The 26895-nt window shown below is 48.1% G+C and overlaps 70 pseudogenes; all 70 read right to left on the bottom strand.

Moving 5' to 3' along the window:
• Positions 1–44: 44 nt before the first annotated feature.
• Positions 45–163, bottom strand: LOC138659010 (5S ribosomal RNA; annotated as a pseudogene).
• A 467-nt stretch (positions 164–630) lies between these two features.
• Positions 631–749, bottom strand: LOC138659372 (5S ribosomal RNA; annotated as a pseudogene).
• A 76-nt stretch (positions 750–825) lies between these two features.
• Positions 826–944, bottom strand: LOC138659028 (5S ribosomal RNA; annotated as a pseudogene).
• An 861-nt stretch (positions 945–1805) lies between these two features.
• Positions 1806–1924, bottom strand: LOC138658667 (5S ribosomal RNA; annotated as a pseudogene).
• A 76-nt stretch (positions 1925–2000) lies between these two features.
• On the bottom strand, positions 2001–2119 carry LOC138658666 (5S ribosomal RNA; annotated as a pseudogene).
• Positions 2120–2390: 271 nt separating this feature from the next.
• Positions 2391–2509, bottom strand: LOC138659491 (5S ribosomal RNA; annotated as a pseudogene).
• Positions 2510–2585: 76 nt separating this feature from the next.
• On the bottom strand, positions 2586–2704 carry LOC138659644 (5S ribosomal RNA; annotated as a pseudogene).
• A 76-nt stretch (positions 2705–2780) lies between these two features.
• LOC138659009 (5S ribosomal RNA) lies at positions 2781–2899 on the bottom strand (annotated as a pseudogene).
• A 518-nt stretch (positions 2900–3417) lies between these two features.
• On the bottom strand, positions 3418–3536 carry LOC138659634 (5S ribosomal RNA; annotated as a pseudogene).
• Positions 3537–3807: 271 nt separating this feature from the next.
• Positions 3808–3926, bottom strand: LOC138659631 (5S ribosomal RNA; annotated as a pseudogene).
• A 1056-nt stretch (positions 3927–4982) lies between these two features.
• Positions 4983–5101, bottom strand: LOC138659490 (5S ribosomal RNA; annotated as a pseudogene).
• A 76-nt stretch (positions 5102–5177) lies between these two features.
• Positions 5178–5296, bottom strand: LOC138659040 (5S ribosomal RNA; annotated as a pseudogene).
• A 272-nt stretch (positions 5297–5568) lies between these two features.
• On the bottom strand, positions 5569–5687 carry LOC138659887 (5S ribosomal RNA; annotated as a pseudogene).
• A 271-nt stretch (positions 5688–5958) lies between these two features.
• On the bottom strand, positions 5959–6077 carry LOC138659620 (5S ribosomal RNA; annotated as a pseudogene).
• Positions 6078–6153: 76 nt separating this feature from the next.
• LOC138659008 (5S ribosomal RNA) lies at positions 6154–6272 on the bottom strand (annotated as a pseudogene).
• A 666-nt stretch (positions 6273–6938) lies between these two features.
• On the bottom strand, positions 6939–7057 carry LOC138658665 (5S ribosomal RNA; annotated as a pseudogene).
• A 76-nt stretch (positions 7058–7133) lies between these two features.
• LOC138658664 (5S ribosomal RNA) lies at positions 7134–7252 on the bottom strand (annotated as a pseudogene).
• Positions 7253–7523: 271 nt separating this feature from the next.
• LOC138659608 (5S ribosomal RNA) lies at positions 7524–7642 on the bottom strand (annotated as a pseudogene).
• Positions 7643–7718: 76 nt separating this feature from the next.
• LOC138659158 (5S ribosomal RNA) lies at positions 7719–7837 on the bottom strand (annotated as a pseudogene).
• A 518-nt stretch (positions 7838–8355) lies between these two features.
• Positions 8356–8474, bottom strand: LOC138659633 (5S ribosomal RNA; annotated as a pseudogene).
• A 76-nt stretch (positions 8475–8550) lies between these two features.
• On the bottom strand, positions 8551–8669 carry LOC138658663 (5S ribosomal RNA; annotated as a pseudogene).
• Positions 8670–8745: 76 nt separating this feature from the next.
• LOC138659152 (5S ribosomal RNA) lies at positions 8746–8864 on the bottom strand (annotated as a pseudogene).
• A 76-nt stretch (positions 8865–8940) lies between these two features.
• LOC138659007 (5S ribosomal RNA) lies at positions 8941–9059 on the bottom strand (annotated as a pseudogene).
• A 518-nt stretch (positions 9060–9577) lies between these two features.
• On the bottom strand, positions 9578–9696 carry LOC138659632 (5S ribosomal RNA; annotated as a pseudogene).
• A 76-nt stretch (positions 9697–9772) lies between these two features.
• LOC138658662 (5S ribosomal RNA) lies at positions 9773–9891 on the bottom strand (annotated as a pseudogene).
• Positions 9892–9967: 76 nt separating this feature from the next.
• LOC138659489 (5S ribosomal RNA) lies at positions 9968–10086 on the bottom strand (annotated as a pseudogene).
• A 76-nt stretch (positions 10087–10162) lies between these two features.
• On the bottom strand, positions 10163–10281 carry LOC138659595 (5S ribosomal RNA; annotated as a pseudogene).
• Positions 10282–10357: 76 nt separating this feature from the next.
• Positions 10358–10476, bottom strand: LOC138659529 (5S ribosomal RNA; annotated as a pseudogene).
• Positions 10477–11142: 666 nt separating this feature from the next.
• Positions 11143–11261, bottom strand: LOC138658661 (5S ribosomal RNA; annotated as a pseudogene).
• A 76-nt stretch (positions 11262–11337) lies between these two features.
• On the bottom strand, positions 11338–11456 carry LOC138658660 (5S ribosomal RNA; annotated as a pseudogene).
• Positions 11457–11727: 271 nt separating this feature from the next.
• On the bottom strand, positions 11728–11846 carry LOC138659583 (5S ribosomal RNA; annotated as a pseudogene).
• Positions 11847–12559: 713 nt separating this feature from the next.
• LOC138659630 (5S ribosomal RNA) lies at positions 12560–12678 on the bottom strand (annotated as a pseudogene).
• Positions 12679–12754: 76 nt separating this feature from the next.
• On the bottom strand, positions 12755–12873 carry LOC138658658 (5S ribosomal RNA; annotated as a pseudogene).
• Positions 12874–12949: 76 nt separating this feature from the next.
• LOC138659151 (5S ribosomal RNA) lies at positions 12950–13068 on the bottom strand (annotated as a pseudogene).
• A 76-nt stretch (positions 13069–13144) lies between these two features.
• Positions 13145–13263, bottom strand: LOC138659006 (5S ribosomal RNA; annotated as a pseudogene).
• Positions 13264–13535: 272 nt separating this feature from the next.
• On the bottom strand, positions 13536–13654 carry LOC138659885 (5S ribosomal RNA; annotated as a pseudogene).
• A 76-nt stretch (positions 13655–13730) lies between these two features.
• LOC138658657 (5S ribosomal RNA) lies at positions 13731–13849 on the bottom strand (annotated as a pseudogene).
• A 76-nt stretch (positions 13850–13925) lies between these two features.
• LOC138659629 (5S ribosomal RNA) lies at positions 13926–14044 on the bottom strand (annotated as a pseudogene).
• Positions 14045–14120: 76 nt separating this feature from the next.
• On the bottom strand, positions 14121–14239 carry LOC138659371 (5S ribosomal RNA; annotated as a pseudogene).
• A 662-nt stretch (positions 14240–14901) lies between these two features.
• Positions 14902–15020, bottom strand: LOC138659884 (5S ribosomal RNA; annotated as a pseudogene).
• Positions 15021–15096: 76 nt separating this feature from the next.
• LOC138658720 (5S ribosomal RNA) lies at positions 15097–15215 on the bottom strand (annotated as a pseudogene).
• Positions 15216–15291: 76 nt separating this feature from the next.
• LOC138659487 (5S ribosomal RNA) lies at positions 15292–15410 on the bottom strand (annotated as a pseudogene).
• Positions 15411–15486: 76 nt separating this feature from the next.
• Positions 15487–15605, bottom strand: LOC138659711 (5S ribosomal RNA; annotated as a pseudogene).
• A 76-nt stretch (positions 15606–15681) lies between these two features.
• On the bottom strand, positions 15682–15800 carry LOC138659005 (5S ribosomal RNA; annotated as a pseudogene).
• A 272-nt stretch (positions 15801–16072) lies between these two features.
• Positions 16073–16191, bottom strand: LOC138659883 (5S ribosomal RNA; annotated as a pseudogene).
• A 76-nt stretch (positions 16192–16267) lies between these two features.
• LOC138658656 (5S ribosomal RNA) lies at positions 16268–16386 on the bottom strand (annotated as a pseudogene).
• A 76-nt stretch (positions 16387–16462) lies between these two features.
• On the bottom strand, positions 16463–16581 carry LOC138659628 (5S ribosomal RNA; annotated as a pseudogene).
• Positions 16582–16657: 76 nt separating this feature from the next.
• LOC138659370 (5S ribosomal RNA) lies at positions 16658–16776 on the bottom strand (annotated as a pseudogene).
• Positions 16777–17438: 662 nt separating this feature from the next.
• LOC138659882 (5S ribosomal RNA) lies at positions 17439–17557 on the bottom strand (annotated as a pseudogene).
• A 76-nt stretch (positions 17558–17633) lies between these two features.
• Positions 17634–17752, bottom strand: LOC138658719 (5S ribosomal RNA; annotated as a pseudogene).
• A 76-nt stretch (positions 17753–17828) lies between these two features.
• Positions 17829–17947, bottom strand: LOC138659486 (5S ribosomal RNA; annotated as a pseudogene).
• A 76-nt stretch (positions 17948–18023) lies between these two features.
• LOC138659699 (5S ribosomal RNA) lies at positions 18024–18142 on the bottom strand (annotated as a pseudogene).
• Positions 18143–18218: 76 nt separating this feature from the next.
• On the bottom strand, positions 18219–18337 carry LOC138659004 (5S ribosomal RNA; annotated as a pseudogene).
• Positions 18338–19197: 860 nt separating this feature from the next.
• On the bottom strand, positions 19198–19316 carry LOC138658684 (5S ribosomal RNA; annotated as a pseudogene).
• Positions 19317–19587: 271 nt separating this feature from the next.
• On the bottom strand, positions 19588–19706 carry LOC138659003 (5S ribosomal RNA; annotated as a pseudogene).
• Positions 19707–20173: 467 nt separating this feature from the next.
• On the bottom strand, positions 20174–20292 carry LOC138659570 (5S ribosomal RNA; annotated as a pseudogene).
• Positions 20293–20759: 467 nt separating this feature from the next.
• On the bottom strand, positions 20760–20878 carry LOC138659881 (5S ribosomal RNA; annotated as a pseudogene).
• Positions 20879–20954: 76 nt separating this feature from the next.
• On the bottom strand, positions 20955–21073 carry LOC138658717 (5S ribosomal RNA; annotated as a pseudogene).
• A 76-nt stretch (positions 21074–21149) lies between these two features.
• LOC138659485 (5S ribosomal RNA) lies at positions 21150–21268 on the bottom strand (annotated as a pseudogene).
• A 76-nt stretch (positions 21269–21344) lies between these two features.
• Positions 21345–21463, bottom strand: LOC138659688 (5S ribosomal RNA; annotated as a pseudogene).
• Positions 21464–21539: 76 nt separating this feature from the next.
• Positions 21540–21658, bottom strand: LOC138659001 (5S ribosomal RNA; annotated as a pseudogene).
• Positions 21659–22518: 860 nt separating this feature from the next.
• LOC138659369 (5S ribosomal RNA) lies at positions 22519–22637 on the bottom strand (annotated as a pseudogene).
• A 271-nt stretch (positions 22638–22908) lies between these two features.
• Positions 22909–23027, bottom strand: LOC138658999 (5S ribosomal RNA; annotated as a pseudogene).
• Positions 23028–23494: 467 nt separating this feature from the next.
• On the bottom strand, positions 23495–23613 carry LOC138659368 (5S ribosomal RNA; annotated as a pseudogene).
• Positions 23614–23689: 76 nt separating this feature from the next.
• On the bottom strand, positions 23690–23808 carry LOC138659559 (5S ribosomal RNA; annotated as a pseudogene).
• Positions 23809–24669: 861 nt separating this feature from the next.
• LOC138658655 (5S ribosomal RNA) lies at positions 24670–24788 on the bottom strand (annotated as a pseudogene).
• A 466-nt stretch (positions 24789–25254) lies between these two features.
• LOC138659484 (5S ribosomal RNA) lies at positions 25255–25373 on the bottom strand (annotated as a pseudogene).
• A 76-nt stretch (positions 25374–25449) lies between these two features.
• Positions 25450–25568, bottom strand: LOC138658757 (5S ribosomal RNA; annotated as a pseudogene).
• Positions 25569–26429: 861 nt separating this feature from the next.
• Positions 26430–26548, bottom strand: LOC138658653 (5S ribosomal RNA; annotated as a pseudogene).
• Positions 26549–26624: 76 nt separating this feature from the next.
• Positions 26625–26743, bottom strand: LOC138658652 (5S ribosomal RNA; annotated as a pseudogene).
• Between the last annotated feature and the right edge of the window lie 152 nt (positions 26744–26895).

Raw genomic sequence — 26895 nt, 5'->3', positions numbered from 1 at the left:
AGGAATAGAATCGTAAGGGTAAGCTTTGATGAAAAAAAAAGAAACGTCAATGGCACCAGGGATTCCCAGCCAGTCTCCCATGCTGGTACTTGCCCAGCCTCAAGCTGCTTTGCATTTGCGATCTGACGAGGGCAGGCACATTCAGCTTAGAGTGGCCATTGACAGACAGTTAGCACCTGTGCGGGTCTTTTCAAGCGGAAAAAATCGTAAGTGTAAGCTTTGATAAAAACAAAACAATGTGGGAACCGTGCCAGGGATTCCCTGCCAGTCTACCAAGCTGATACTTGCCCAGCCTCAAGCTACTTTGCATTTGTGATCTGACGAAGGCAGGAACATTGAGCTCAGTGCGGCCATTGATGGATTGTTAGCAACTCCGCAAGTTTTTTCAAGAGGAAGAGAATCGTAATACAAAGCTTTGATGAAAACTAAAAAGCATGTCAACGGTACCAGGGATTCCCAGCCAGTCTCCCATGCTGGTATTTGCCCAGCCTCAAGCTGCTTTGCATTTGCGATCTGACGAGGGCAGGCACATTCAGCTTAGAGTGACCGTTGACAGATAGTTAGCACCAGTGCGGGTCTTTTCAAGCGGAAAAAAATCGTAAGGGTAAGCTTTGATAAAAACAAAAAGCACGTCAACGGTACCAGGGATTCCCAGCCAGTCTCCCATGCTGGTACTTGCCCAGCCTCAAGCTGCTTTGCATTTGCGATCTGACGAGGGCAGGCACATTCAGCTTAGAGTGACCATTGACAGATCGTTAGTACCAGTGCGGGTCTTTTCAAGCGGAAAAAAATCGTAAGGGTAAGCTTTGATAAAAACAAAAAGCACGTCAACGGTACCAGGGATTCCCAGCCAGTCTCCCATGCTGGTACTTGCCCAGCCTCAAGCTGCTTAGCATTTGTGATCTGACGAGAGCAGGCACATTCAGCTTAGAGTGGCCATTGACAGATAGTGAGCAACTCTGCGGGCCTTTTCAAGAGGAATAGAATCGTAAGGGTAAGCTTTGATGAAAAAAAAAGAAACGTCAATGGCACCAGGGATTCCCAGCCAGTCTCCCATGCTGGTACTTGCCCAGCCTCAAGCTGCTTTAAATTTGCGATCTGACGAGGGCAGGCACATTCAGCTTAGAGTGGCCATTGACAGACAGTTAGCACCTGTGCGGGTCTTTTCAAGCGGAAAAAATCGTAAGTGTAAGCTTTGATAAAAACAAAACAATGTGGGAACCGTGCCAGGGATTCCCTGCCAGTCTACCAAGCTGATACTTGCCCAGCCTCAAGCTACTTTGCATTTGTGATCTGACGAAGGCAGGAACATTGAGCTTAGTGCGGCCATTGATGGATTGTTAGCAACTCCGCAAGTTTTTTCAAGAGGAAGAGAATCGTAATACAAAGCTTTGATGAAAACTAAAAAGCATGTCAACGGTACCAGGAATTCCCAGCCAGTCTCCCATGCTGGTACTTGCCCAGCCTCAAGTAGCTCAGCATTTGCGATTTGACGAGGGCAGGCCCATTCAGAATAAAGAAGTAATTGACAGATAGGTCTGTAGCACAAATTTGGGTCTTTTCAAGCGGCAAAAAATCGTAAGGGTAAGCTTTGATAAAAACAAAAAGCACGTTAACGGTACCAGGGATTCCCAGCCAGTCTCCCATGCTGGTACTTGCCCAGCCTCAAGCTGCTTTGCATTTGCGATCTGACGAGGGCAGGCACATTCAGCTTAGAGTGACCGTTGACAGATAGTTAGCACCAGTGCGGGTCTTTTCAAGCGGAAAAATATCGTAAGGGTAAGCTTTGATAAAAACAAAAAGCACGTCAACGGTACCAGGGATTCCCAGCCAGTCTCCCATGCTGGTACTTGCCCAGCCTCAAGCTGCTTTGCATTTGCGATCTGACGAGGGCAGGCACATTCAGCTTAGAGTGACCGTTGACAGATAGTTAGCACCAGTGCGGGTCTTTTCAAGCGGAAAAAAATCGTAAGGGTAAGCTTTGATTAAAACAAAAAGCACGTCAACGGTACCAGGGATTCCCAGCCAGTCTCCCATGCTGGTACTTGCCCAGCCTCAAGCTGCTTTGCATTTGCGATCTGACGAGGGCAGGCACATTCAGCTTAGAGTGACCGTTGACAGATCGTTAGCACCAGTGCGGGTCTTTTCAAGCGGAAAAAAATCGTAAGGGTAAGCTTTGATAAAAACAAAAAGCACGTCAGCGGTACCAGGGATTCCCAGCCAGTCTCCCATGCTGGTACTTGCCCAGCCTCAAGCTGCTAAGCATTTGCGATCTGAAGAGGGCAGGCACATTCAGCTTAGAGTGACCGTTGACAGATAGTTAGCACCAGTGCGGGTCTTTTCAAGCGGAAAAAAATCGTAAGGGTAAGCTTTGATAAAAACAAAAAGCACGTCAACGGTACCAGGGATTCCCAGCCAGTCTCCCATGCTGGTACTTGCCCAGCCTCAAGCTGCTTTGCATTTGCGATCTGAAGAGGGCAGGCACATTCAGCTTAGAGTGACCGTTGACAGATAGTTAGCACCAGTGCGGGTCTTTTCAAGCGGAAAAAAATCGTAAGGGTAAGCTTTGATAAAAACAAAAAGCACGTCAACGGTACCAGGGATTCCCAGCCAGTCTCCCATGCTGGTACTTGCCCAGCCTCAAGCTGCTTAGCATTTGCGATCTGACGAGAGCAGGCACATTCAGCTTAGAGTGGCCATTGACAGATAGTGAGCAACTCTGCGGGCCTTTTCAAGAGGAATAGAATCGTAAGGGTAAGCTTTGATGAAAAAAAAAGAAACGTCAATGGCACCAGGGATTCCCAGCCAGTCTCCCATGCTGGTACTTGCCCAGCCTCAAGCTGCTTTGCATTTGCGATCTGACGAGGGCAGGCACATTCAGCTTAGAGTGGCCATTGACAGACAGTTAGCACCTGTGCGGGTCTTTTCAAGCGGAAAAAATCGTAAGTGTAAGCTTTGATAAAAACAAAACAATGTGGGAACCGTGCCAGGTATTCCCTGCCAGTCTACCAAGCTGATACTTGCCCAGCCTCAAGCTACTTTGCATTTGTGATCTGACGAAGGCAGGAACATTGAGCTTAGTGCGGCCATTGATGGATTGTTAGCAACTCCGCAAGTTTTTTCAAGAGGAAGAGAATCGTAATACAAAGCTTTGATGAAAACTAAAAAGCATGTCAACGGTACCAGGAATTCCCAGCCAGTCTCCCATGCTGGTACTTGCCCAGCCTCAAGTAGCTCAGCATTTGCGATCTGACGAGGGCAGGCCCATTCAGCATAAAGAAGTAATTGACAGATAGGTCTGTAGCACAAATTTGGGTCTTCAGCTTAGAGTGACCGTTGACAGATCGTTAGCACCAGTGCGGGTCTTTTCAAGCGGAAAAAAATCGTAAGGGTAAGCTTTGATAAAAACAAAAAGCACGTCAACGGTACCAGGGATTCCCAGCCAGTCTCCCATGCTGGTACTTGCCCAGCCTCAAGCTGCTTTGCAATTGCGATCTGACGAGGGCAGGCACATTCAGCTTAGAGTGACCGTTGACAGATCGTTAGCACCAGTGCGGGTCTTTTCAAGCGGAAAAAAATCGTAAGGGTAAGCTTTGATAAAAACAAAAAGCACGTCAACGGTACCAGGGATTCCCAGCCAGTTTCCCATGCTGGTACTTGCCCAGCCTCAAGCTGCTTTGCATTTGCGATCTGAAGAGGGCAGGCACATTCAGCTTAGAGTGACCGTTGACAGATAGTTAGCACCAGTGCGGGTCTTTTCAAGCGGAAAAAAATCGTAAGGGTAAGCTTTGATAAAAACAAAAAGCACGTCAACGGTACCAGGGATTCCCAGCCAGTCTCCCATGCTGGTACTTGCCCAGCCTCAAGCTGCTTAGCATTTGCGATCTGACGAGAGCAGGCACATTCAGCTTAGAGTGGCCATTGACAGATAGTGAGCAACTCTGCGGGCCTTTTCAAGAGGAATAGAATCGTAAGGGTAAGCTTTGATGAAAAAAAAAGAAACGTCAATGGCACCAGGGATTCCCAGCCAGTCTCCCATGCTGGTACTTGCCCAGCCTCAAGCTGCTTTGCATTTGCGATCTGACGAGGGCAGGCACATTCAGCTTAGAGTGGCCATTAACAGACAGTTAGCACCTGTGCGGGTCTTTTCAAGCGGAAAAAATCGTAAGTGTAAGCTTTGATAAAAACAAAACAATGTGGGAACCGTGCCAGGGATTCCCTGACAGTCTACCAAGCTGATACTTGCCCAGCCTCCAGCTACTTTGCATTTGTGATCTGACGAAGGCAGGAACATTGAGCTTAGTGCGGCCATTGATGGATTGTTAGCAACTCCGCAAGTTTTTTCAAGAGGAAGAGAATCGTAATACAAAGCTTTGATGAAAACTAAAAAGCATGTCAACGGTACCAGGAATTCCCAGCCAGTCTCCCATGCTGGTACTTGCCCAGCCTCAAGTAGCTCAGCATTTGCGATCTGACGAGGGCAGGCCCATTCATCATAAAGAAGTAATTGACAGATAGGTCTGTAGCACAAATTTGGGTCTTTTCAAGCGGCAAAAAATCGTAAGGGTAAGCTTTGATAAAAACAAAAAGCACGTTAACGGTACCAGGGATTCCCAGCCAGTCTCCCATGCTGGTACTTGCCCAGCCTCAAGCTGCTTTGCATTTGCGATCTGACGAGGGCAGGCACATTCAGCTTAGAGTGACCGTTGACAGATAGTTAGCACCAGTGCGGGTCTTTTCAAGCGGAAAAAAATCGTAAGGGTAAGCTTTGATAAAAACAAAAAGCACGTTAACGGTTCCAGGGATTCCCAGCCAGTCTCCCATGCTGGTACTTGCCCAGCCTCAAGCTGCTTTGCATTTGCGATCTGACGAGGGAAGGCACATTCAGCTTAGAGTGACCGTTGACAGATAGTTAGCACCAGTGCGGGTCTTTTCAAGCGGAAAAAAATCGTAAGGGTAAGCTTTGATAAAAACAAAAAGCACGTCAACGGTACCAGGGATTCCCAGCCAGTCTCCCATGCTGGTACTTGCCCAGCCTCAAGCTGCTTTGCATTTGCGATCTGAAGAGGGCAGGCACATTCAGCTTAGAGTGACCGTTGACAGATAGTTAGCACCAGTGCGGGTCTTTTCAAGCGGAAAAAAATCGTAAGGGTAAGCTTTGATAAAAACAAAAAGCACGTCAACGGTACCAGGGATTCCCAGCCAGTCTCCCATGCTGGTACTTGCCCAGCCTCAAGCTGCTTAGCATTTGCGATCTGACGAGGGCAGGCACATTCAGCTTAGAGTGGCCATTGACAGACAGTTAGCACCTGTGCGGGTCTTTTCAAGCGGAAAAAATCGTAAGTGTAAGCTTTGATAAAAACAAAACAATGTGGGAACCGTGCCAGGGATTCCCTGCCAGTCTACCAAGCTGATACTTGCCCAGCCTCAAGCTACTTTGCATTTGTGATCTGACGAAGGCAGGAACATTGAGCTTAGTGCGGCCATTGATGGATTGTTAGCAACTCCGCAAGTTTTTTCAAGAGGAAGAGAATCGTAATACAAAGCTTTGATGAAAACTAAAAAGCATGTCAACGGTACCAGGGATTCCCAGCCAGTCTCCCATGCTGGTACTTGCCCAGCCTCAAGCTGCTTTGCATTTGCGATCTGACGAGGGCAGGCACATTCAGCTTAGAGTGACCGTTGACAGATAGTTACCACCAGTGCGGGTCTTTTCAAGCGGAAAAAAATCGTAAGGGTAAGCTTTGATAAAAACAAAAAGCACGTCAACGGTACCAGGGATTCCCAGCCAGTCTCCCATGCTGGTACTTGCCCAGCCACAAGCTGCTTTGCATTTGCGATCTGACGAGGGCAGGCACATTCAGCTTAGAGTGACCATTGACAGATCGTTAGCACCAGTGCGGGTCTTTTCAAGCGGAAAAAAATCGTAAGGGTAAGCTTTGATAAAAACAAAAAGCACGTCAACGGTACCAGGGATTCCCAGCCAGTCTCCCATGCTGGTACTTGCCCAGCCTCAAGCTGCTTAGCATTTGCGATCTGACGAGAGCAGGCACATTCAGCTTAGAGTGGCCATTGACAGATAGTGAGCAACTCTGCGGGCCTTTTCAAGAGGAATAGAATCGTAAGGGTAAGCTTTGATGAAAAAAAAAGAAACGTCAATGGCACCAGGGATTCCCAGCCAGTCTCCCATGCTGGTACTTGCCCAGCCTCAAGCTGCTTTGCATTTGCGATCTGACGAGGGCAGGCACATTCAGCTTAGAGTGGCCATTGACAGACAGTTAGCACCTGTGCGGGTCTTTTCAAGCGGAAAAAATCGTAAGTGTAAGCTTTGATAAAAACAAAACAATGTGGGAACCGTGCCAGGGATTCCCTGCCAGTCTACCAAGCTGATACTTGCCCAGCCTCAAGCTACTTTGCATTTGTGATCTGACGAAGGCAGGAACATTGAGCTTAGTGCGGCCATTGATGGATTGTTAGCAACTCCGCAAGTTTTTTCAAGAGGAAGAGAATCGTAATACAAAGCTTTGATGAAAACTAAAAAGCATGTCAACGGTACCAGGAATTCCCAGCCAGTCTCCCATGCTGGTACTTGCCCAGCCTCAAGTAGCTCAGCATTTGCGATCTGACGAGGGCAGGCCCATTCAGAATAAAGAAGTAATTGACAGATAGGTCTGTAGCACAAATTTGGGTCTTTTCAAGCGGCAAAAAATCGTAAGGGTAAGCTTTGATAAAAACAAAAAGCACGTTAACGGTACCAGGGATTCCCAGCCAGTCTCCCATGCTGGTACTTGCCCAGCCTCAAGCTGCTTTGCATTTGCGATCTGACGAGGGCAGGCACATTCAGCTTAGAGTGACCGTTGACAGATAGTTCGCACCAGTGCGGGTCTTTTCAAGCGGAAAAAAATCGTAAGGGTAAGCTTTGATAAAAACAAAAAGCACGTCAACGGTACCAGGGATTCCCAGCCAGTCTCCCATGCTGGTACTTGCCCAGCCTCAAGCTGCTTTGCATTTGCGATCTGACGAGGGCAGGCACATTCAGCTTAGAGTGACCGTTGACAGATAGTTAGCACCAGTGCGGGTCTTTTCAAGCGGAAAAAAATCGTAAGGGTAAGCTTTGATAAAAACAAAAAGCACGTCAACGGTACCAGGGATTCCCAGCCAGTCTCCCATGCTGGTACTTGCCCAGCCTCAAGCTGCTTTGCATTTGCGATCTGACGAGGGCAGGCACATTCAGCTTAGAGTGACCGTTGACAGATCGTTAGCACCAGTGCGGGTCTTTTCAAGCGGAAAAAAATCGTAAGTGTAAGCTTTGATAAAAACAAAAAGCACGTCAGCGGTACCAGGGATTCCCAGCCAGTCTCCCATGCTGGTACTTGCCCAGCCTCAAGCTGCTAAGCATTTGCGATCTGAAGAGGGCAGGCACATTCAGCTTAGAGTGACCGTTGACAGATAGTTAGCACCAGTGCGGGTCTTTTCAAGCGGAAAAAAATCGTAAGGGTAAGCTTTGATAAAAACAAAAAGCACGTCAACGGTACCAGGGATTCCCAGCCAGTCTCCCATGCTGGTACTTGCCCAGCCTCAAGCTGCTTAGCATTTGCGATCTGACGAGAGCAGGCACATTCAGCTTAGAGTGGCCATTGACAGATAGTGAGCAACTCTGCGGGCCTTTTCAAGAGGAATAGAATCGTAAGGGTAAGCTTTGATGAAAAAAAAAGAAACGTCAATGGCACCAGGGATTCCCAGCCAGTCTCCCATGCTGGTACTTGCCCAGCCTCAAGCTGCTTTGCATTTGCGATCTGACGAGGGCAGGAACATTCAGCTTAGAGTGGCCATTGACAGACAGTTAGCACCTGTGCGGGTCTTTTCAAGCGGAAAAAATCGTAAGTGTAAGCTTTGATAAAAACAAAACAATGTGGGAACCGTGCCAGGGATTCCCTGCCAGTCTACCAAGCTGATACTTGCCCAGCCTCAAGCTACTTTGCATTTGTGATCTGACGAAGGCAGGAACATTGAGCTTAGTGCGGCCATTGATGGATTGTTAGCAACTCCGCAAGTTTTTTCAAGAGGAAGAGAATCGTAATACAAAGCTTTGATGAAAACTAAAAAGCATGTCAACGGTACCAGGAATTCCCAGCCAGTCTCCCATGCTGGTACTTGCCCAGCCTCAAGTAGCTCAGCATTTGCGATCTGACGAGGACAGGCCCATTCAGCATAAAGAAGTAATTGACAGATAGGTCTGTAGCACAAATTTGGGTCTTCAGCTTAGAGTGACCGTTGACAGATCGTTAGCACCAGTGCGGGTCTTTTCAAGCGGAAAAAAATCGTAAGGGTAAGCTTTGATAAAAACAAAAAGCACGTCAACGGTACCAGGGATTCCCAGCCAGTCTCCCATGCTGGTACTTGCCCAGCCTCAAGCTGCTTTGCAATTGCGATCTGACGAGGGCAGGCACATTCAGCTTAGAGTGACCGTTGACAGATAGTTAGCACCAGTGCGGGTCTTTTCAAGCGGAAAAAAATCGTAAGGGTAAGCTTTGATAAAAACAAAAAGCACGTCAACGGTACCAGGGATTCCCAGCCAGTCTCCCATGCTGGTACTTGCCCAGCCTCAAGCTGCTTTGCATTTGCGATCTGACGAGGGCAGGCACATTCAGCTTAGAGTGACCGTTGACAGATAGTTAGCACCAGTGCGGGTCTTTTCAAGCGGAAAAAAATCGTAAGGGTAAGCTTTGATAAAAACAAAAAGCACGTCAGCGGTACCAGGGATTCCCAGCCAGTCTCCCATGCTGGTACTTGCCCAGCCTCAAGCTGCTTAGCATTTGCGATCTGACGAGAGCAGGCACATTCAGCTTAGAGTGGCCATTGACAGATAGTGAGCAACTCTGCGGGCCTTTTCAAGAGGAATAGAATCGTATGGGTAAGCTTTGATGAAAAAAAAAGAAACGTCAATGGCACCAGGGATTCCCAGCCAGTCTCCCATGCTGGTACTTGCCCAGCCTCAAGCTGCTTTGCATTTGCGATCTGACGAGGGCAGGCACATTCAGCTTAGAGTGGCCATTGACAGACAGTTAGCACCTGTGCGGGTCTTTTCAAGCGGAAAAAATCGTAAGTGTAAGCTTTGATAAAAACAAAACAATGTGGGAACCGTGCCAGGGATTCCCTGCCAGTCTACCAAGCTGATACTTGCCCAGCCTCAAGCTACTTTGCATTTGTGATCTGACGAAGGCAGGAACATTGAGCTTAGTGCGGCCATTGATGGATTGTTAGCAACTCCGCAAGTTTTTTCAAGAGGAAGAGAATCGTAATACAAAGCTTTGATGAAAACTAAAAAGCATGTCAACGGTACCAGGAATTCCCAGCCAGTCTCCCATGCTGGTACTTGCCCAGCCTCAAGTAGCTCAGCATTTGCGATCTGACGAGGGCAGGCCCATTCAGCATAAAGAAGTAATTGACAGATAGGTCTGTAGCACAAATTTGGGTCTTCAGCTTAGAGTGACCGTTGACAGATCATTAGCACCAGTGCGGGTCTTTTCAAGCGGAAAAAAATCGTAAGGGTAAGCTTTGATAAAAACAAAAAGCACGTCAACGGTACCAGGGATTCCCAGCCAGTCTCCCATGCTGGTACTTGCCCAGCCTCAAGCTGCTTTGCAATTGCGATCTGACGAGGGCAGGCACATTCAGCTTAGAGTGACCGTTGACAGATAGTTAGCACCAGTGCGGGTCTTTTCAAGCGGAAAAAAATCGTAAGGGTAAGCTTTGATAAAAACAAAAAGCACGTCAACGGTACCAGGGATTCCCAGCCAGTCTCCCATGCTGGTACTTGCCCAGCCTCAAGCTGCTTTGCATTTGCGATCTGACGAGGGCAGGCACATTCAGCTTAGAGTGACCGTTGACAGATAGTTAGCACCAGTGCGGGTCTTTTCAAGCGGAAAAAAATCGTAAGGGTAAGCTTTGATAAAAACAAAAAGCACGTCAACGGTACCAGGGATTCCCAGCCAGTCTCCCATGCTGGTACTTGCCCAGCCTCAAGCTGCTTTGCATTTGCGATCTGAAGAGGGCAGGCACATTCAGCTTAGAGTGACCGTTGACAGATAGTTAGCACCAGTGCGGGTCTTTTCAAGCGGAAAAAAATCGTAAGGGTAAGCTTTGATAAAAACAAAAAGCACGTCAACGGTACCAGGGATTCCCAGCCAGTCTCCCATGCTGGTACTTGCCCAGCCTCAAGCTGCTTAGCATTTGCGATCTGACGAGAGCAGGCACATTCAGCTTAGAGTGGCCATTGACAGATAGTGAGCAACTCTGCGGGCCTTTTCAAGAGGAATAGAATCGTAAGGGTAAGCTTTGATGAAAAAAAAAGAAACGTCAATGGCACCAGGAACTCCCAGCCAGTCTCCCATGCTGGTACTTGCCCAGCCTCAAGCTGCTTTGCATTTGCGATCTGACGAGGGCAGGCACATTCAGCTTAGAGTGGCCATTGACAGACAGTTAGCACCTGTGCGGGTCTTTTCAAGCGGAAAAAATCGTAAGTGTAAGCTTTGATAAAAACAAAACAATGTGGGAACCGTGCCAGGGATTCCCTGCCAGTCTACCAAGCTGATACTTGCCCAGCCTCAAGCTACTTTGCATTTGTGATCTGACGAAGGCAGGAACATTGAGCTTAGTGCGGCCATTGATGGATTGTTAGCAACTCCGCAAGTTTTTTCAAGAGGAAGAGAATCGTAATACAAAGCTTTGATGAAAACTAAAAAGCATGTCAACGGTACCAGGAATTCCCAGCCAGTCTCCCATGCTGGTACTTGCCCAGCCTCAAGTAGCTCAGCATTTGCGATCTGACGAGGGCAGGCCCATTCAGCATAAAGAAGTAATTGACAGATAGGTCTGTAGCACAAATTTGGGTCTTTTCAAGCGGCAAAAAATCGTAAGGGTAAGCTTTGATAAAAACAAAAAGCACGTTAACGGTACCAGGGATTCCCAGCCAGTCTCCCATGCTGGTACTTGCCCAGCCTCAAGCTGCTTTGCATTTGCGATCTGACGAGGGCAGGCACATTCAGCTTAGAGTGACCGTTGACCGATAGTTAGCACCAGTGCGGGTCTTTTCAAGCGGAAAAAAATCGTAAGGGTAAGCTTTGATAAAAACAAAAAGCACGTCAACGGTACCAGGGATTCCCAGCCAGTCTCCCATGCTGGTACTTGCCCAGCCTCAAGCTGCTTTGCATTTGCGATCTGACGAGGGCAGGCACATTCAGCTTAGAGTGACCGTTGACAGATAGTTAGCACCAGTGCGGGTCTTTTCAAGCGGAAAAAAATCGTAAGGGTAAGCTTTGATAAAAACAAAAAGCACGTCAACGGTACCAGGGATTCCCAGCCAGTCTCCCATGCTGGTACTTGCCCAGCCTCAAGCTGCTTTGCATTTGCGATCTGACGAGGGCAGGCACATTCAGCTTAGAGTGACCGTTGACAGATCGTTAGCACCAGTGCGGGTCTTTTCAAGCGGAAAAAAATCGTAAGTGTAAGCTTTGATAAAAACAAAAAGCACGTCAGCGGTACCAGGGATTCCCAGCCAGTCTCCCATGCTGGTACTTGCCCAGCCTCAAGCTGCTAAGCATTTGCGATCTGAAGAGGGCAGGCACATTCAGCTTAGAGTGACCGTTGACAGATAGTTAGCACCAGTGCGGGTCTTTTCAAGCGGAAAAAAATCGTAAGGGTAAGCTTTGATAAAAACAAAAAGCACGTCAACGGTACCAGGGATTCCCAGCCAGTCTCCCATGCTGGTACTTGCCCAGCCTCAAGCTGCTTAGCATTTGCGATCTGACGAGAGCAGGCACATTCAGCTTAGAGTGGCCATTGACAGATAGTGAGCAACTCTGCGGGCCTTTTCAAGAGGAATAGAATCGTAAGGGTAAGCTTTGATGAAAAAAAAAGAAACGTCAATGGCACCAGTGATTCCCAGCCAGTCTCCCATGCTGGTACTTGCCCAGCCTCAAGCTGCTTTGCATTTGCGATCTGACGAGGGCAGGCACATTCAGCTTAGAGTGGCCATTGACAGACAGTTAGCACCTGTGCGGGTCTTTTCAAGCGGAAAAAATCGTAAGTGTAAGCTTTGATAAAAACAAAACAATGTGGGAACCGTGCCAGGGATTCCCTGCCAGTCTACCAAGCTGATACTTGCCCAGCCTCAAGCTACTTTGCATTTGTGATCTGACGAAGGCAGGAACATTGAGCTTAGTGCGGCCATTGATGGATTGTTAGCAACTCCGCAAGTTTTTTCAAGAGGAAGAGAATCGTAATACAAAGCTTTGATGAAAACTAAAAAGCATGTCAACGGTACCAGGAATTCCCAGCCAGTCTCCCATGCTGGTACTTGCCCAGCCTCAAGTAGCTCAGCATTTGCGATCTGACGAGGACAGGCCCATTCAGCATAAAGAAGTAATTGACAGATAGGTCTGTAGCACAAATTTGGGTCTTCAGCTTAGAGTGACCGTTGACAGATCGTTAGCACCAGTGCGGGTCTTTTCAAGCGGAAAAAAATCGTAAGGGTAAGCTTTGATAAAAACAAAAAGCACGTCAACGGTACCAGGGATTCCCAGCCAGTCTCCCATGCTGGTACTTGCCCAGCCTCAAGCTGCTTTGCAATTGCGATCTGACGAGGGCAGGCACATTCAGCTTAGAGTGACCGTTGACAGATAGTTAGCACCAGTGCGGGTCTTTTCAAGCGGAAAAAAATCGTAAGGGTAAGCTTTGATAAAAACAAAAAGCACGTCAACGGTACCAGGGATTCCCAGCCAGTCTCCCATGCTGGTACTTGCCCAGCCTCAAGCTGCTTTGCATTTGCGATCTGACGAGGGCAGGCACATTCAGCTTAGAGTGACCGTTGACAGATAGTTAGCACCAGTGCGGGTCTTTTCAAGCGGAAAAAAATCGTAAGGGTAAGCTTTGATAAAAACAAAAAGCACGTCAGCGGTACCAGGGATTCCCAGCCAGTCTCCCATGCTGGTACTTGCCCAGCCTCAAGCTGCTTAGCATTTGCGATCTGACGAGAGCAGGCACATTCAGCTTAGAGTGGCCATTGACAGATAGTGAGCAACTCTGCGGGCCTTTTCAAGAGGAATAGAATCGTAAGGGTAAGCTTTGATGAAAAAAAAAGAAACGTCAATGGCACCAGGGATTCCCAGCCAGTCTCCCATGCTGGTACTTGCCCAGCCTCAAGCTGCTTTGCATTTGCGATCTGACGAGGGCAGGCACATTCAGCTTAGAGTGGCCATTGACAGACAGTTAGCACCTGTGCGGGTCTTTTCAAGCGGAAAAAATCGTAAGTGTAAGCTTTGATAAAAACAAAACAATGTGGGAACCGTGCCAGGGATTCCCTGCCAGTCTACCAAGCTGATACTTGCCCAGCCTCAAGCTACTTTGCATTTGTGATCTGACGAAGGCAGGAACATTGAGCTTAGTGCGGCCATTGATGGATTGTTAGCAACTCCGCAAGTTTTTTCAAGAGGAAGAGAATCGTAATACAAAGCTTTGATGAAAACTAAAAAGCATGTCAACGGTACCAGGGATTCCCAGCCAGTCTCCCATGCTGGTACTTGCCCAGCCTCAAGCTGCTTTGCATTTGCGATCTGACGAGGGCAGGCACATTCAGCTTAGAGTGACCGTTGACAGATAGTTAGCACCAGTGCGGGTCTTTTCAAGCGGAAAAAAATCGTAAGGGTAAGCTTTGATAAAAACAAAAAGCACGTCAACGGTACCAGGGATTCCCAGCCAGTCTCCCATGCTGGTACTTGCCCAGCCTCAAGCTGCTTTGCATTTGCGATCTGACGAGGGCAGGCACATTCAGCTTAGAGTGACCGTTGACAGATAGTTAGCACCAGTGCGGGTCTTTTCAAGCGGAAAAAAATCGTAAGGGTAAGCTTTGATAAAAACAAAAAGCACGTCAACGGTACCAGGGATTCCCAGCCAGTCTCCCATGCTGGTACTTGCCCAGCCTCAAGCTGCTTTGCAATTGCGATCTGACGAGGGCAGGCACATTCAGCTTAGAGTGACCGTTGACAGATAGTTAGCACCAGTGCGGGTCTTTTCAAGCGGAAAAAAATCGTAAGGGTAAGCTTTGATAAAAACAAGAAGCACGTCAACGGTACCAGGGATTCCCAGCCAGTCTCCCATGCTGGTACTTGCCCAGCCTCAAGCTGCTTTGCATTTGCGATCTGACGAGGGCAGGCACATTCAGCTTAGAGTGACCATTGACAGATCGTTAGCACCAGTGCGGGTCTTTTCAAGCGGAAAAAAATCGTAAGGGTAAGCTTTGATAAAAACAAAAAGCACGTTAGCGGTACCAGGGATTCCCAGCCAGTCTCCCATGCTGGTACTTGCCCAGCCTCAAGCTGCTTAGCATTTGCGATCTGACGAGAGCAGGCACATTCAGCTTAGAGTGGCCATTGACAGATAGTGAGCAACTCTGCGGGCCTTTTCAAGAGGAATAGAATCGTAAGGGTAAGCTTTGATGAAAAAAAAAGAAACGTCAATGGCACCAGGGATTCCCAGCCAGTCTCCCATGCTGGTACTTGCCCAGCCTCAAGCTGCTTTGCATTTGCGATCTGACGAGGGGAGGCACATTCAGCTTAGAGTGGCCATTGACAGACAGTTAGCACCTGTGCGGGTCTTTTCAAGCGGAAAAAATCGTAAGTGTAAGCTTTGATAAAAACAAAACAATGTGGGAACCGTGCCAGGGATTCCCTGCCAGTCTACCAAGCTGATACTTGCCCAGCCTCAAGCTACTTTGCATTTGTGATCTGACGAAGGCAGGAACATTGAGCTTAGTGCGGCCATTGATGGATTGTTAGCAACTCCGCAAGTTTTTTCAAGAGGAAGAGAATCGTAATACAAAGCTTTGATGAAAACTAAAAAGCATGTCAACGGTACCAGGGATTCCCAGCCAGTCTCCCATGCTGGTACTTGCCCAGCCTCAAGCTGCTTTGCATTTGCGATCTGACGAGGGCAGGCACATTCAGCTTAGAGTGACCGTTGACAGATAGTTAGCACCAGTGCGGGTCTTTTCAAGCGGAAAAAAATCGTAAGGGTAAGCTTTGATAAAAACAAAAAGCACGTCAACGGTACCAGGGATTCCCAGCCAGTCTCCCATGCTGGTACTTGCCCAGCCTCAAGCTGCTTTGCATTTGCGATCTGACGAGGGCAGGAACATTCAGCTTAGAGTGACCGTTGACAGATAGTTAGCACCAGTGCGGGTCTTTTCAAGCGGAAAAAAATCGTAAGGGTAAGCTTTGATAAAAACAAAAAGCACGTCAACGGTACCAGGGATTCCCAGCCAGTCTCCCATGCTGGTACTTGCCCAGCCTCAAGCTGCTTTGCATTTGCGATCTGAAGAGGGCAGGCACATTCAGCTTAGAGTGACCGTTGACAGATAATTAGCACCAGTGCGGGTCTTTTCAAGCGGAAAAAAATCGTAAGGGTAAGCTTTGATAAAAACAAAAAGCACGTCAACGGTACCAGGGATTCCCAGACAGTCTCCCATGCCGGTACTTGCCCAGCCTCAAGCTGCTTAGCATTTGCGATCTGACGAGAGCAGGCACATTCAGCTTAGAGTGGCCATTGACAGATAGTGAGCAACTCTGCGGGCCTTTTCAAGAGGAATAGAATCGTAAGGGTAAGCTTTGATGAAAAAAAAAGAAACGTCAATGGCACCAGGGATTCCCAGCCAGTCTCCCATGCTGGTACTTGCCCAGCCTCAAGCTGCTTTGCATTTGCGATCTGACGAGGGCAGGCACATTCAGCTTAGAGTGGCCATTGACAGACAGTTAGCACCTGTGCGGGTCTTTTCAAGCGGAAAAAATCGTAAGTGTAAGCTTTGATAAAAACAAAACAATGTGGGAACCGTGCCAGGGATTCCCTGCCAGTCTACCAAGCTGATACTTGCCCAGCCTCAAGCTACTTTGCATTTGTGATCTGACGAAGGCAGGAACATTGAGCTTAGTGCGGCCATTGATGGATTGTTAGCAACTCCGCAAGTTTTTTCAAGAGGAAGAGAATCGTAATACAAAGCTTTGATGAAAACTAAAAAGCATGTCAACGGTACCAGGGATTCCCAGCCAGTCTCCCATGCTGGTACTTGCCCAGCCTCAAGCTGCTTTGCATTTGCGATCTGACGAGGGCAGGCACATTCAGCTTAGAGTGACCGTTGACAGATAGTTAGCACCAGTGCGGGTCTTTTCAAGCGGAAAAAAATCGTAAGGGTAAGCTTTGATAAAAACAAAAAGCACGTCAACGGTACCAGGGATTCCCAGCCAGTCTCCCATGCTGGTACTTGCCCAGCCTCAAGCTGCTTTGCATTTGCGATCTGACGAGGGCAGGCACATTCAGCTTAGAGTGACCGTTGACAGATAGTTAGCACCAGTGCGGGTCTTTTCAAGCGGAAAAAAATCATAAGGGTAAGCTTTGATAAAAACAAAAAGCACGTCAACGGTACCAGGGATTCCCAGCCAGTCTCCCATGCTGGTACTTGCCCAGCCTCAAGCTGCTTTGCAATTGCGATCTGACGAGGGCAGGCACATTCAGCTTAGAGTGACCGTTGACAGATAGTTAGCACCAGTGCGGGTCTTTTCAAGCGGAAAAAAATCGTAAGGGTAAGCTTTGATAAAAACAAGAAGCACGTCAACGGTACCAGGGATTCCCAGCCAGTCTCCCATGCTGGTACTTGCCCAGCCTCAAGCTGCTTTGCATTTGCGATCTGACGAGGGCAGGCACATTCAGCTTAGAGTGACCATTGACAGATCGTTAGCACCAGTGCGGGTCTTTTCAAGCGGAAAAAAATCGTAAGGGTAAGCTTTGATAAAAACAAAAAGCACGTTAGCGGTACCAGGGATTCCCAGCCAGTCTCCCATGCTGGTACTTGCCCAGCCTCAAGCTGCTTAGCATTTGCGATCTGACGAGAGCAGGCACATTCAGCTTAGAGTGGCCATTGACAGATAGTGAGCAACTCTGCGGGCCTTTTCAAGAGGAATAGAATCGTAAGGGTAAGCTTTGATGAAAAAAAAAGAAACGTCAATGGCACCAGGGATTCCCAGCCAGTCTCCCATGCTGGTACTTGCCCAGCCTCAAGCTGCTTTGCATTTGCGATCTGACGAGGGGAGGCACATTCAGCTTAGAGTGGCCATTGACAGACAGTTAGCACCTGTGCGGGTCTTTTCAAGCGGAAAAAATCGTAAGTGTAAGCTTTGATAAAAACAAAACAATGTGGGAACCGTGCCAGGGATTCCCTGCCAGTCTACCAAGCTGATACTTGCCCAGCCTCAAGCTACTTTGCATTTGTGATCTGACGAAGGCAGGAACATTGAGCTTAGTGCGGCCATTGATGGATTGTTAGCAACTCCGCAAGTTTTTTCAAGAGGAAGAGAATCGTAATACAAAGCTTTGATGAAAACTAAAAAGCATGTCAACGGTACCAGGGATTCCCAGCCAGTCTCCCATGCTGGTACTTGCCCAGCCTCAAGCTGCTTTGCATTTGCGATCTGACGAGGGCAGGCACATTCAGCTTAGAGTGACCGTTGACAGATAGTTAGCACCAGTGCGGGTCTTTTCAAGCGGAAAAAAATCGTAAGGGTAAGCTTTGATAAAAACAAAAAGCACGTCAACGGTACCAGGGATTCCCAGCCAGTCTCCCATGCTGGTACTTGCCCAGCCTCAAGCTGCTTTGCATTTGCGATCTGACGAGGGCAGGAACATTCAGCTTAGAGTGACCGTTGACAGATAGTTAGCACCAGTGCGGGTCTTTTCAAGCGGAAAAAAATCGTAAGGGTAAGCTTTGATAAAAACAAAAAGCACGTCAACGGTACCAGGGATTCCCAGCCAGTCTCCCATGCTGGTACTTGCCCAGCCTCAAGCTGCTTTGCATTTGCGATCTGAAGAGGGCAGGCACATTCAGCTTAGAGTGACCGTTGACAGATAATTAGCACCAGTGCGGGTCTTTTCAAGCGGAAAAAAATCGTAAGGGTAAGCTTTGATAAAAACAAAAAGCACGTCAACGGTACCAGGGATTCCCAGACAGTCTCCCATGCCGGTACTTGCCCAGCCTCAAGCTGCTTAGCATTTGCGATCTGACGAGAGCAGGCACATTCAGCTTAGAGTGGCCATTGACAGATAGTGAGCAACTCTGCGGGCCTTTTCAAGAGGAATAGAATCGTAAGGGTAAGCTTTGATGAAAAAAAAAGAAACGTCAATGGCACCAGGGATTCCCAGCCAGTCTCCCATGCTGGTACTTGCCCAGCCTCAAGCTGCTTTGCATTTGCGATCTGACGAGGGCAGGCACATTCAGCTTAGAGTGGCCATTGACAGACAGTTAGCACCTGTGCGGGTCTTTTCAAGCGGAAAAAATCGTAAGTGTAAGCTTTGATAAAAACAAAACAATGTGGGAACCGTGCCAGGGATTCCCTGCCAGTCTACCAAGCTGATACTTGCCCAGCCTCAAGCTACTTTGCATTTGTGATCTGACGAAGGCAGGAACATTGAGCTTAGTGCGGCCATTGATGGATTGTTAGCAACTCCGCAAGTTTTTTCAAGAGGAAGAGAATCGTAATACAAAGCTTTGATGAAAACTAAAAAGCATGTCAACGGTACCAGGAATTCCCAGCCAGTCTCCCATGCTGGTACTTGCCCAGCCTCAAGTAGCTCAGCATTTGCGATCTGACGAGGGCAGGCCCATTCAGAATAAAGAAGTAATTGACAGATAGGTCTGTAGCACAAATTTGGGTCTTTTCAAGCGGCAAAAAATCGTAAGGGTAAGCTTTGATAAAAACAAAAAGCACGTTAACGGTACCAGGGATTCCCAGCCAGTCTCCCATGCTGGTACTTGCCCAGCCTCAAGCTGCTTTGCATTAGCGATCTGACGAGGGCAGGCACATTCAGCTTAGAGTGACCGTTGACAGATAGTTAGCACCAGTGCGGGTCTTTTCAAGCGGAAAAAAATCGTAAGGGTAAGCTTTGATAAAAACAAAAAGCACGTCAACGGTACCAGGGATTCCCAGCCAGTCTCCCATGCTGTACTTGCCCAGCCTCAAGCTGCTTTGCATTTGCGATCTGACGAGGGCAGGCACATTCAGCTTAGAGTGACCGTTGACAGATAGTTAGCACCAGTGCGGGTCTTTTCAAGCGGAAAAAAATCGTAAGGGTAAGCTTTGATAAAAACAAAAAGCACGTCAACGGTACCAGGGATTCCCAGACAGTCTCCCATGCTGGTACTTGCCCAGCCTCAAGCTGCTTTGCATTTGCGATCTGACGAGGGCAGGCACATTCAGCTTAGAGTGACCATTGACAGATCGTTAGCACCAGTGCGGGTCTTTTCAAGCGGAAAAAAATCGTAAGGGTAAGCTTTGATAAAAACAAAAAGCACGTCAGCGGTACCAGGGATTCCCAGCCAGTGTCCCATGCTGGTACTTGCCCAGCCTCAAGCTGCTTAGCATTTGCGATCTGACGAGAGCTGGCACATTCAGCTTAGAGTGGCCATTGACAGATAGTGAGCAACTCTGCGGGCCTTTTCAAGAGGAATAGAATCGTAAGGGTAAGCTTTGATGAAAAAAAAAGAAACGTCAATGGCACCAGGGATTCCCAGCCAGTCTCCCATGCTGGTACTTGCCCAGCCTCAAGCTGCTTTGCATTTGCGATCTGACGAGGGCAGGCACATTCAGCTTAGAGTGGCCATTGACAGACAGTTAGCACCTGTGCGGGTCTTTTCAAGCGGAAAAAATCGTAAGTGTAAGCTTTGATAAAAACAAAACAATGTGGGAACCGTGCCAGGGATTCCCTGCCAGTCTACCAAGCTGATACTTGCCCAGCCTCAAGCTACTTTGCATTTGTGATCTGACGAAGGCAGGAACATTGAGCTCAGTGCGGCCATTGATGGATTGTTAGCAACTCCGCAAGTTTTTTCAAGAGGAAGAGAATCGTAATACAAAGCTTTGATGAAAACTAAAAAGCATGTCAACGGTACCAGGGATTCCCAGCCAGTCTCCCATGCTGGTATTTGCCCAGCCTCAAGCTGCTTTGCATTTGCGATCTGACGAGGGCAGGCACATTCAGCTTAGAGTGACCGTTGACAGATAGTTAGCACCAGTGCGGGTCTTTTCAAGCGGAAAAAAATCGTAAGGGTAAGCTTTGATAAAAACAAAAAGCACGTCAACGGTACCAGGGATTCCCAGCCAGTCTCCCATGCTGGTACTTGCCCAGCCTCAAGCTGCTTAGCATTTGCGATCTGACGAGAGCAGGCACATTCAGCTTAGAGTGGCCATTGACAGATAGTGAGCAACTCTGCGGGCCTTTTCAAGAGGAATAGAATCGTAAGGGTAAGCTTTGATGAAAAAAAAAGAAACGTCAATGGCACCAGGGATTCCCAGCCAGTCTCCCATGCTGGTACTTGCCCAGCCTCAAGCTGCTTTGCATTTGCGATCTGACGAGGGGAGGCACATTCAGCTTAGAGTGGCCATTGACAGACAGTTAGCACCTGTGCGGGTCTTTTCAAGCGGAAAAAATCGTAAGTGTAAGCTTTGATAAAAACAAAACAATGTGGGAACCGTGCCAGGGATTCCCTGCCAGTCTACCAAGCTGATACTTGCCCAGCCTCAAGCTACTTTGCATTTGTGATCTGACGAAGGCAGGAACATTGAGCTTAGTGCGGCCATTGATGGATTGTTAGCAACTCCGCAAGTTTTTTCAAGAGGAAGAGAATCGTAATACAAAGCTTTGATGAAAACTAAAAAGCATGTCAACGGTACCAGGGATTCCCAGCCAGTCTCCCATGCTGGTACTTGCCCAGCCTCAAGCTGCTTTGCATTTGCGATCTGACGAGGGCAGGCACATTCAGCTTAGAGTGACCGTTGACAGATAGTTAGCACCAGTGCGGGTCTTTTCAAGCGGAAAAAAATCGTAAGGGTAAGCTTTGATAAAAACAAAAAGCACGTCAACGGTACCAGGGATTCCCAGCCAGTCTCCCATGCTGGTACTTGCCCAGCCTCAAGCTGCTTTGCATTTGCGATCTGACGAGGGCAGGAACATTCAGCTTAGAGTGACCGTTGACAGATAGTTAGCACCAGTGCGGGTCTTTTCAAGCGGAAAAAAATCGTAAGGGTAAGCTTTGATAAAAACAAAAAGCACGTCAACGGTACCAGGGATTCCCAGCCAGTCTCCCATGCTGGTACTTGCCCAGCCTCAAGCTGCTTTGCATTTGCGATCTGAAGAGGGCAGGCACATTCAGCTTAGAGTGACCGTTGACAGATAATTAGCACCAGTGCGGGTCTTTTCAAGCGGAAAAAAATCGTAAGGGTAAGCTTTGATAAAAACAAAAAGCACGTCAACGGTACCAGGGATTCCCAGACAGTCTCCCATGCCGGTACTTGCCCAGCCTCAAGCTGCTTAGCATTTGCGATCTGACGAGAGCAGGCACATTCAGCTTAGAGTGGCCATTGACAGATAGTGAGCAACTCTGCGGGCCTTTTCAAGAGGAATAGAATCGTAAGGGTAAGCTTTGATGAAAAAAAAAGAAACGTCAATGGCACCAGGGATTCCCAGCCAGTCTCCCATGCTGGTACTTGCCCAGCCTCAAGCTGCTTTGCATTTGCGATCTGACGAGGGCAGGCACATTCAGCTTAGAGTGGCCATTGACAGACAGTTAGCACCTGTGCGGGTCTTTTCAAGCGGAAAAAATCGTAAGTGTAAGCTTTGATAAAAACAAAACAATGTGGGAACCGTGCCAGGGATTCCCTGCCAGTCTACCAAGCTGATACTTGCCCAGCCTCAAGCTACTTTGCATTTGTGATCTGACGAAGGCAGGAACATTGAGCTTAGTGCGGCCATTGATGGATTGTTAGCAACTCCGCAAGTTTTTTCAAGAGGAAGAGAATCGTAATACAAAGCTTTGATGAAAACTAAAAAGCATGTCAACGGTACCAGGAATTCCCAGCCAGTCTCCCATGCTGGTACTTGCCCAGCCTCAAGTAGCTCAGCATTTGCGATCTGACGAGGGCAGGCCCATTCAGAATAAAGAAGTAATTGACAGATAGGTCTGTAGCACAAATTTGGGTCTTTTCAAGCGGCAAAAAATCGTAAGGGTAAGCTTTGATAAAAACAAAAAGCACGTTAACGGTACCAGGGATTCCCAGCCAGTCTCCCATGCTGGTACTTGCCCAGCCTCAAGCTGCTTTGCATTAGCGATCTGACGAGGGCAGGCACATTCAGCTTAGAGTGACCGTTGACAGATAGTTAGCACCAGTGCGGGTCTTTTCAAGCGGAAAAAAATCGTAAGGGTAAGCTTTGATAAAAACAAAAAGCACGTCAACGGTACCAGGGATTCCCAGCCAGTCTCCCATGCTGTACTTGCCCAGCCTCAAGCTGCTTTGCATTTGCGATCTGACGAGGGCAGGCACATTCAGCTTAGAGTGACCGTTGACAGATAGTTAGCACCAGTGCGGGTCTTTTCAAGCGGAAAAAAATCGTAAGGGTAAGCTTTGATAAAAACAAAAAGCACGTCAACGGTACCAGGGATTCCCAGCCAGTCTCCCATGCTGGTACTTGCCCAGCCTCAAGCTGCTTTGCATTTGCGATCTGACGAGGGCAGGCACATTCAGCTTAGAGTGACCATTGACAGATCGTTAGCACCAGTGCGGGTCTTTTCAAGCGGAAAAAAATCGTAAGGGTAAGCTTTGATAAAAACAAAAAGCACGTCAGCGGTACCAGGGATTCCCAGCCAGTGTCCCATGCTGGTACTTGCCCAGCCTCAAGCTGCTTAGCATTTGCGATCTGACGAGAGCTGGCACATTCAGCTTAGAGTGGCCATTGACAGATAGTGAGCAACTCTGCGGGCCTTTTCAAGAGGAATAGAATCGTAAGGGTAAGCTTTGATGAAAAAAAAAGAAACGTCAATGGCACCAGGGATTCCCAGCCAGTCTCCCATGCTGGTACTTGCCCAGCCTCAAGCTGCTTTGCATTTGCGATCTGACGAGGGCAGGCACATTCAGCTTAGAGTGGCCATTGACAGACAGTTAGCACCTGTGCGGGTCTTTTCAAGCGGAAAAAATCGTAAGTGTAAGCTTTGATAAAAACAAAACAATGTGGGAACCGTGCCAGGGATTCCCTGCCAGTCTACCAAGCTGATACTTGCCCAGCCTCAAGCTACTTTGCATTTGTGATCTGACGAAGGCAGGAACATTGAGCTCAGTGCGGCCATTGATGGATTGTTAGCAACTCCGCAAGTTTTTTCAAGAGGAAGAGAATCGTAATACAAAGCTTTGATGAAAACTAAAAAGCATGTCAACGGTACCAGGGATTCCCAGCCAGTCTCCCATGCTGGTATTTGCCCAGCCTCAAGCTGCTTTGCATTTGCGATCTGACGAGGGCAGGCACATTCAGCTTAGAGTGACCGTTGACAGATAGTTAGCACCAGTGCGGGTCTTTTCAAGCGGAAAAAAATCGTAAGGGTAAGCTTTGATAAAAACCAAAAGCACGTCAACGGTACCAGGGATTCCCAGCCAGTCTCCCATGCTGGTACTTGCCCAGCCTCAAGCTGCTTTGCATTTGCGATCTGACGAGGGCAGGCACATTCAGCTTAGAGTGACCATTGACAGATCGTTAGCACCAGTGCGGGTCTTTTCAAGCGGAAAAAAATCGTAAGGGTAAGCTTTGATAAAAACAAAAAGCACGTCAACGGTACCAGGGATTCCCAGCCAGTCTCCCATGCTGGTACTTGCCCAGCCTCAAGCTGCTTAGCATTTGCGATCTGACGAGAGCAGGCACATTCAGCTTAGAGTGGCCATTGACAGATAGTGAGCAACTCTGCGGGCCTTTTCAAGAGGAATAGAATCGTAAGGGTAAGCTTTGATGAAAAAAAAAGAAACGTCAATGGCACCAGGGATTCCCAGCCAGTCTCCCATGCTGGTACTTGCCCAGCCTCAAGCTGCTTTAAATTTGCGATCTGACGAGGGCAGGCACATTCAGCTTAGAGTGGCCATTGACAGACAGTTAGCACCTGTGCGGGTCTTTTCAAGCGGAAAAAATCGTAAGTGTAAGCTTTGATAAAAACAAAACAATGTGGGAACCGTGCCAGGGATTCCCTGCCAGTCTACCAAGCTGATACTTGCCCAGCCTCAAGCTACTTTGCATTTGTGATCTGACGAAGGCAGGAACATTGAGCTTAGTGCGGCCATTGATGGATTGTTAGCAACTCCGCAAGTTTTTTCAAGAGGAAGAGAATCGTAATACAAAGCTTTGATGAAAACTAAAAAGCATGTCAACGGTACCAGGAATTCCCAGCCAGTCTCCCATGCTGGTACTTGCCCAGCCTCAAGTAGCTCAGCATTTGCGATTTGACGAGGGCAGGCCCATTCAGAATAAAGAAGTAATTGACAGATAGGTCTGTAGCACAAATTTGGGTCTTTTCAAGCGGCAAAAAATCGTAAGGGTAAGCTTTGATAAAAACAAAAAGCACGTTAACGGTACCAGGGATTCCCAGCCAGTCTCCCATGCTGGTACTTGCCCAGCCTCAAGCTGCTTTGCATTTGCGATCTGACGAGGGCAGGCACATTCAGCTTAGAGTGACCGTTGACAGATAGTTAGCACCAGTGCGGGTCTTTTCAAGCGGAAAAAAATCGTAAGGGTAAGCTTTGATAAAAACAAAAAGCACGTCAACGGTACCAGGGATTCCCAGCCAGTCTCCCATGCTGGTACTTGCCCAGCCTCAAGCTGCTTTGCATTTGCGATCTGACGAGGGCAGGCACATTCAGCTTAGAGTGACCGTTGACAGATAGTTAGCACCAGTGCGGGTCTTTTCAAGCGGAAAAAAATCGTAAGGGTAAGCTTTGATTAAAACAAAAAGCACGTCAACGGTACCAGGGATTCCCAGCCAGTCTCCCATGCTGGTACTTGCCCAGCCTCAAGCTGCTTTGCATTTGCGATCTGACGAGGGCAGGCAGATTCAGCTTAGAGTGACCGTTGACAGATCATTAGCACCAGTGCGGGTCTTTTCAAGCGGAAAAAAATCGTAAGGGTAAGCTTTGATAAAAACAAAAAGCACGTCAGCGGTACCAGGGATTCCCAGCCAGTCTCCCATGCTGGTACTTGCCCAGCCTCAAGCTGCTAAGCATTTGCGATCTGAAGAGGGCAGGCACATTCAGCTTAGAGTGACCGTTGACAGATAGTTAGCACCAGTGCGGGTCTTTTCAAGCGGAAAAAAATCGTAAGGGTAAGCTTTGATAAAAACAAAAAGCACGTCAACGGTACCAGGGATTCCCAGCCAGTCTCCCATGCTGGTACTTGCCCAGCCTCAAGCTGCTTTGCATTTGCGATCTGAAGAGGGCAGGCACATTCAGCTTAGAGTGACCGTTGACAGATAGTTAGCACCAGTGCGGGTCTTTTCAAGCGGAAAAAAATCGTAAGGGTAAGCTTTGATAAAAACAAAAAGCACGTCAACGGTACCAGGGATTCCCAGCCAGTCTCCCATGCTGGTACTTGCCCAGCCTCAAGCTGCTTAGCATTTGCAATCTGACGAGAGCAGGCACATTCAGCTTAGAGTGGCCATTGACAGATAGTGAGCAACTCTGCGGGCCTTTTCAAGAGGAATAGAATCGTAAGGGTAAGCTTTGATGAAAAAAAAAGAAACGTCAATGGCACCAGGGATTCCCAGCCAGTCTCCCATGCTGGTACTTGCCCAGCCTCAAGCTGCTTTGCATTTGCGATCTGACGAGGGCAGGCACATTCAGCTTAGAGTGGCCATTAACAGACAGTTAGCACCTGTGCGGGTCTTTTCAAGCGGAAAAAATCGTAAGTGTAAGCTTTGATAAAAACAAAACAATGTGGGAACCGTGCCAGGGATTCCCTGCCAGTCTACCAAGCTGATACTTGCCCAGCCTCAAGCTACTTTGCATTTGTGATCTGACGAAGGCAGGAACATTGAGCTTAGTGCGGCCATTGATGGATTGTTAGCAACTCCGCAAGTTTTTTCAAGAGGAAGAGAATCGTAATACAAAGCTTTGATGAAAACTAAAAAGCATGTCAACGGTACCAGGAATTCCCAGCCAGTCTCCCATGCTGGTACTTGCCCAGCCTCAAGTAGCTCAGCATTTGCGATCTGACGAGGGCAGGCCCATTCAGCATAAAGAAGTAATTGACAGATAGGTCTGTAGCACAAATTTGGGTCTTTTCAAGCGGCAAAAAATCGTAAGGGTAAGCTTTGATAAAAACAAAAAGCACGTTAACGGTACCAGGGATTCCCAGCCAGTCTCCCATGCTGGTACTTGCCCAGCCTCAAGCTGCTTTGCATTTGCGATCTGACGATGGCAGGCACATTCAGCTTAGAGTGACCGTTGACAGATACTTAGCACCAGTGCGGGTCTTTTCAAGCGGAAAAAAATCGTAAGGGTAAGCTTTGATAAAAACAAAAAGCACGTCAACGGTACCAGGGATTCCCAGCCAGTCTCCCATGCTGGTACTTGCCCAGCCTCAAGCTGCTTTGCATTTGCGATCTGACGAGGGCAGGCACATTCAGCTTAGAGTGACCGTTGACAGATAGTTAGCACCAGTGCGGGTCTTTTCAAGCGGAAAAAAATCGTAAGGGTAAGCTTTGATAAAAACAAAAAGCACGTCAACGGTACCAGGGATTCCCAGCCAGTCTCCCATGCTGGTACTTGCCCAGCCTCAAGCTGCTTTGCATTTGCGATCTGACGAGGGCAGGCACATTCAGCTTAGAGTGACCGTTGACAGATAGTTAGCACCAGTGCGGGTCTTTTCAAGCGGAAAAAAATCGTAAGGGTAAGCTTTAATAAAAACAAAAAGCACGTCAACGGTACCAGGGATTCCCAGCCAGTCTCCCATGCTGGTACTTGCCCAGCCTCAAGCTGCTAAGCATTTGCG

This window comes from Ranitomeya imitator, chromosome 1 (assembly GCF_032444005.1).
Source record: "Ranitomeya imitator isolate aRanImi1 chromosome 1, aRanImi1.pri, whole genome shotgun sequence".
Classification (NCBI taxonomy): Eukaryota; Metazoa; Chordata; class Amphibia; order Anura; family Dendrobatidae; genus Ranitomeya; species Ranitomeya imitator.
This window is presented reverse-complemented; position numbering and strand designations above follow the sequence as displayed.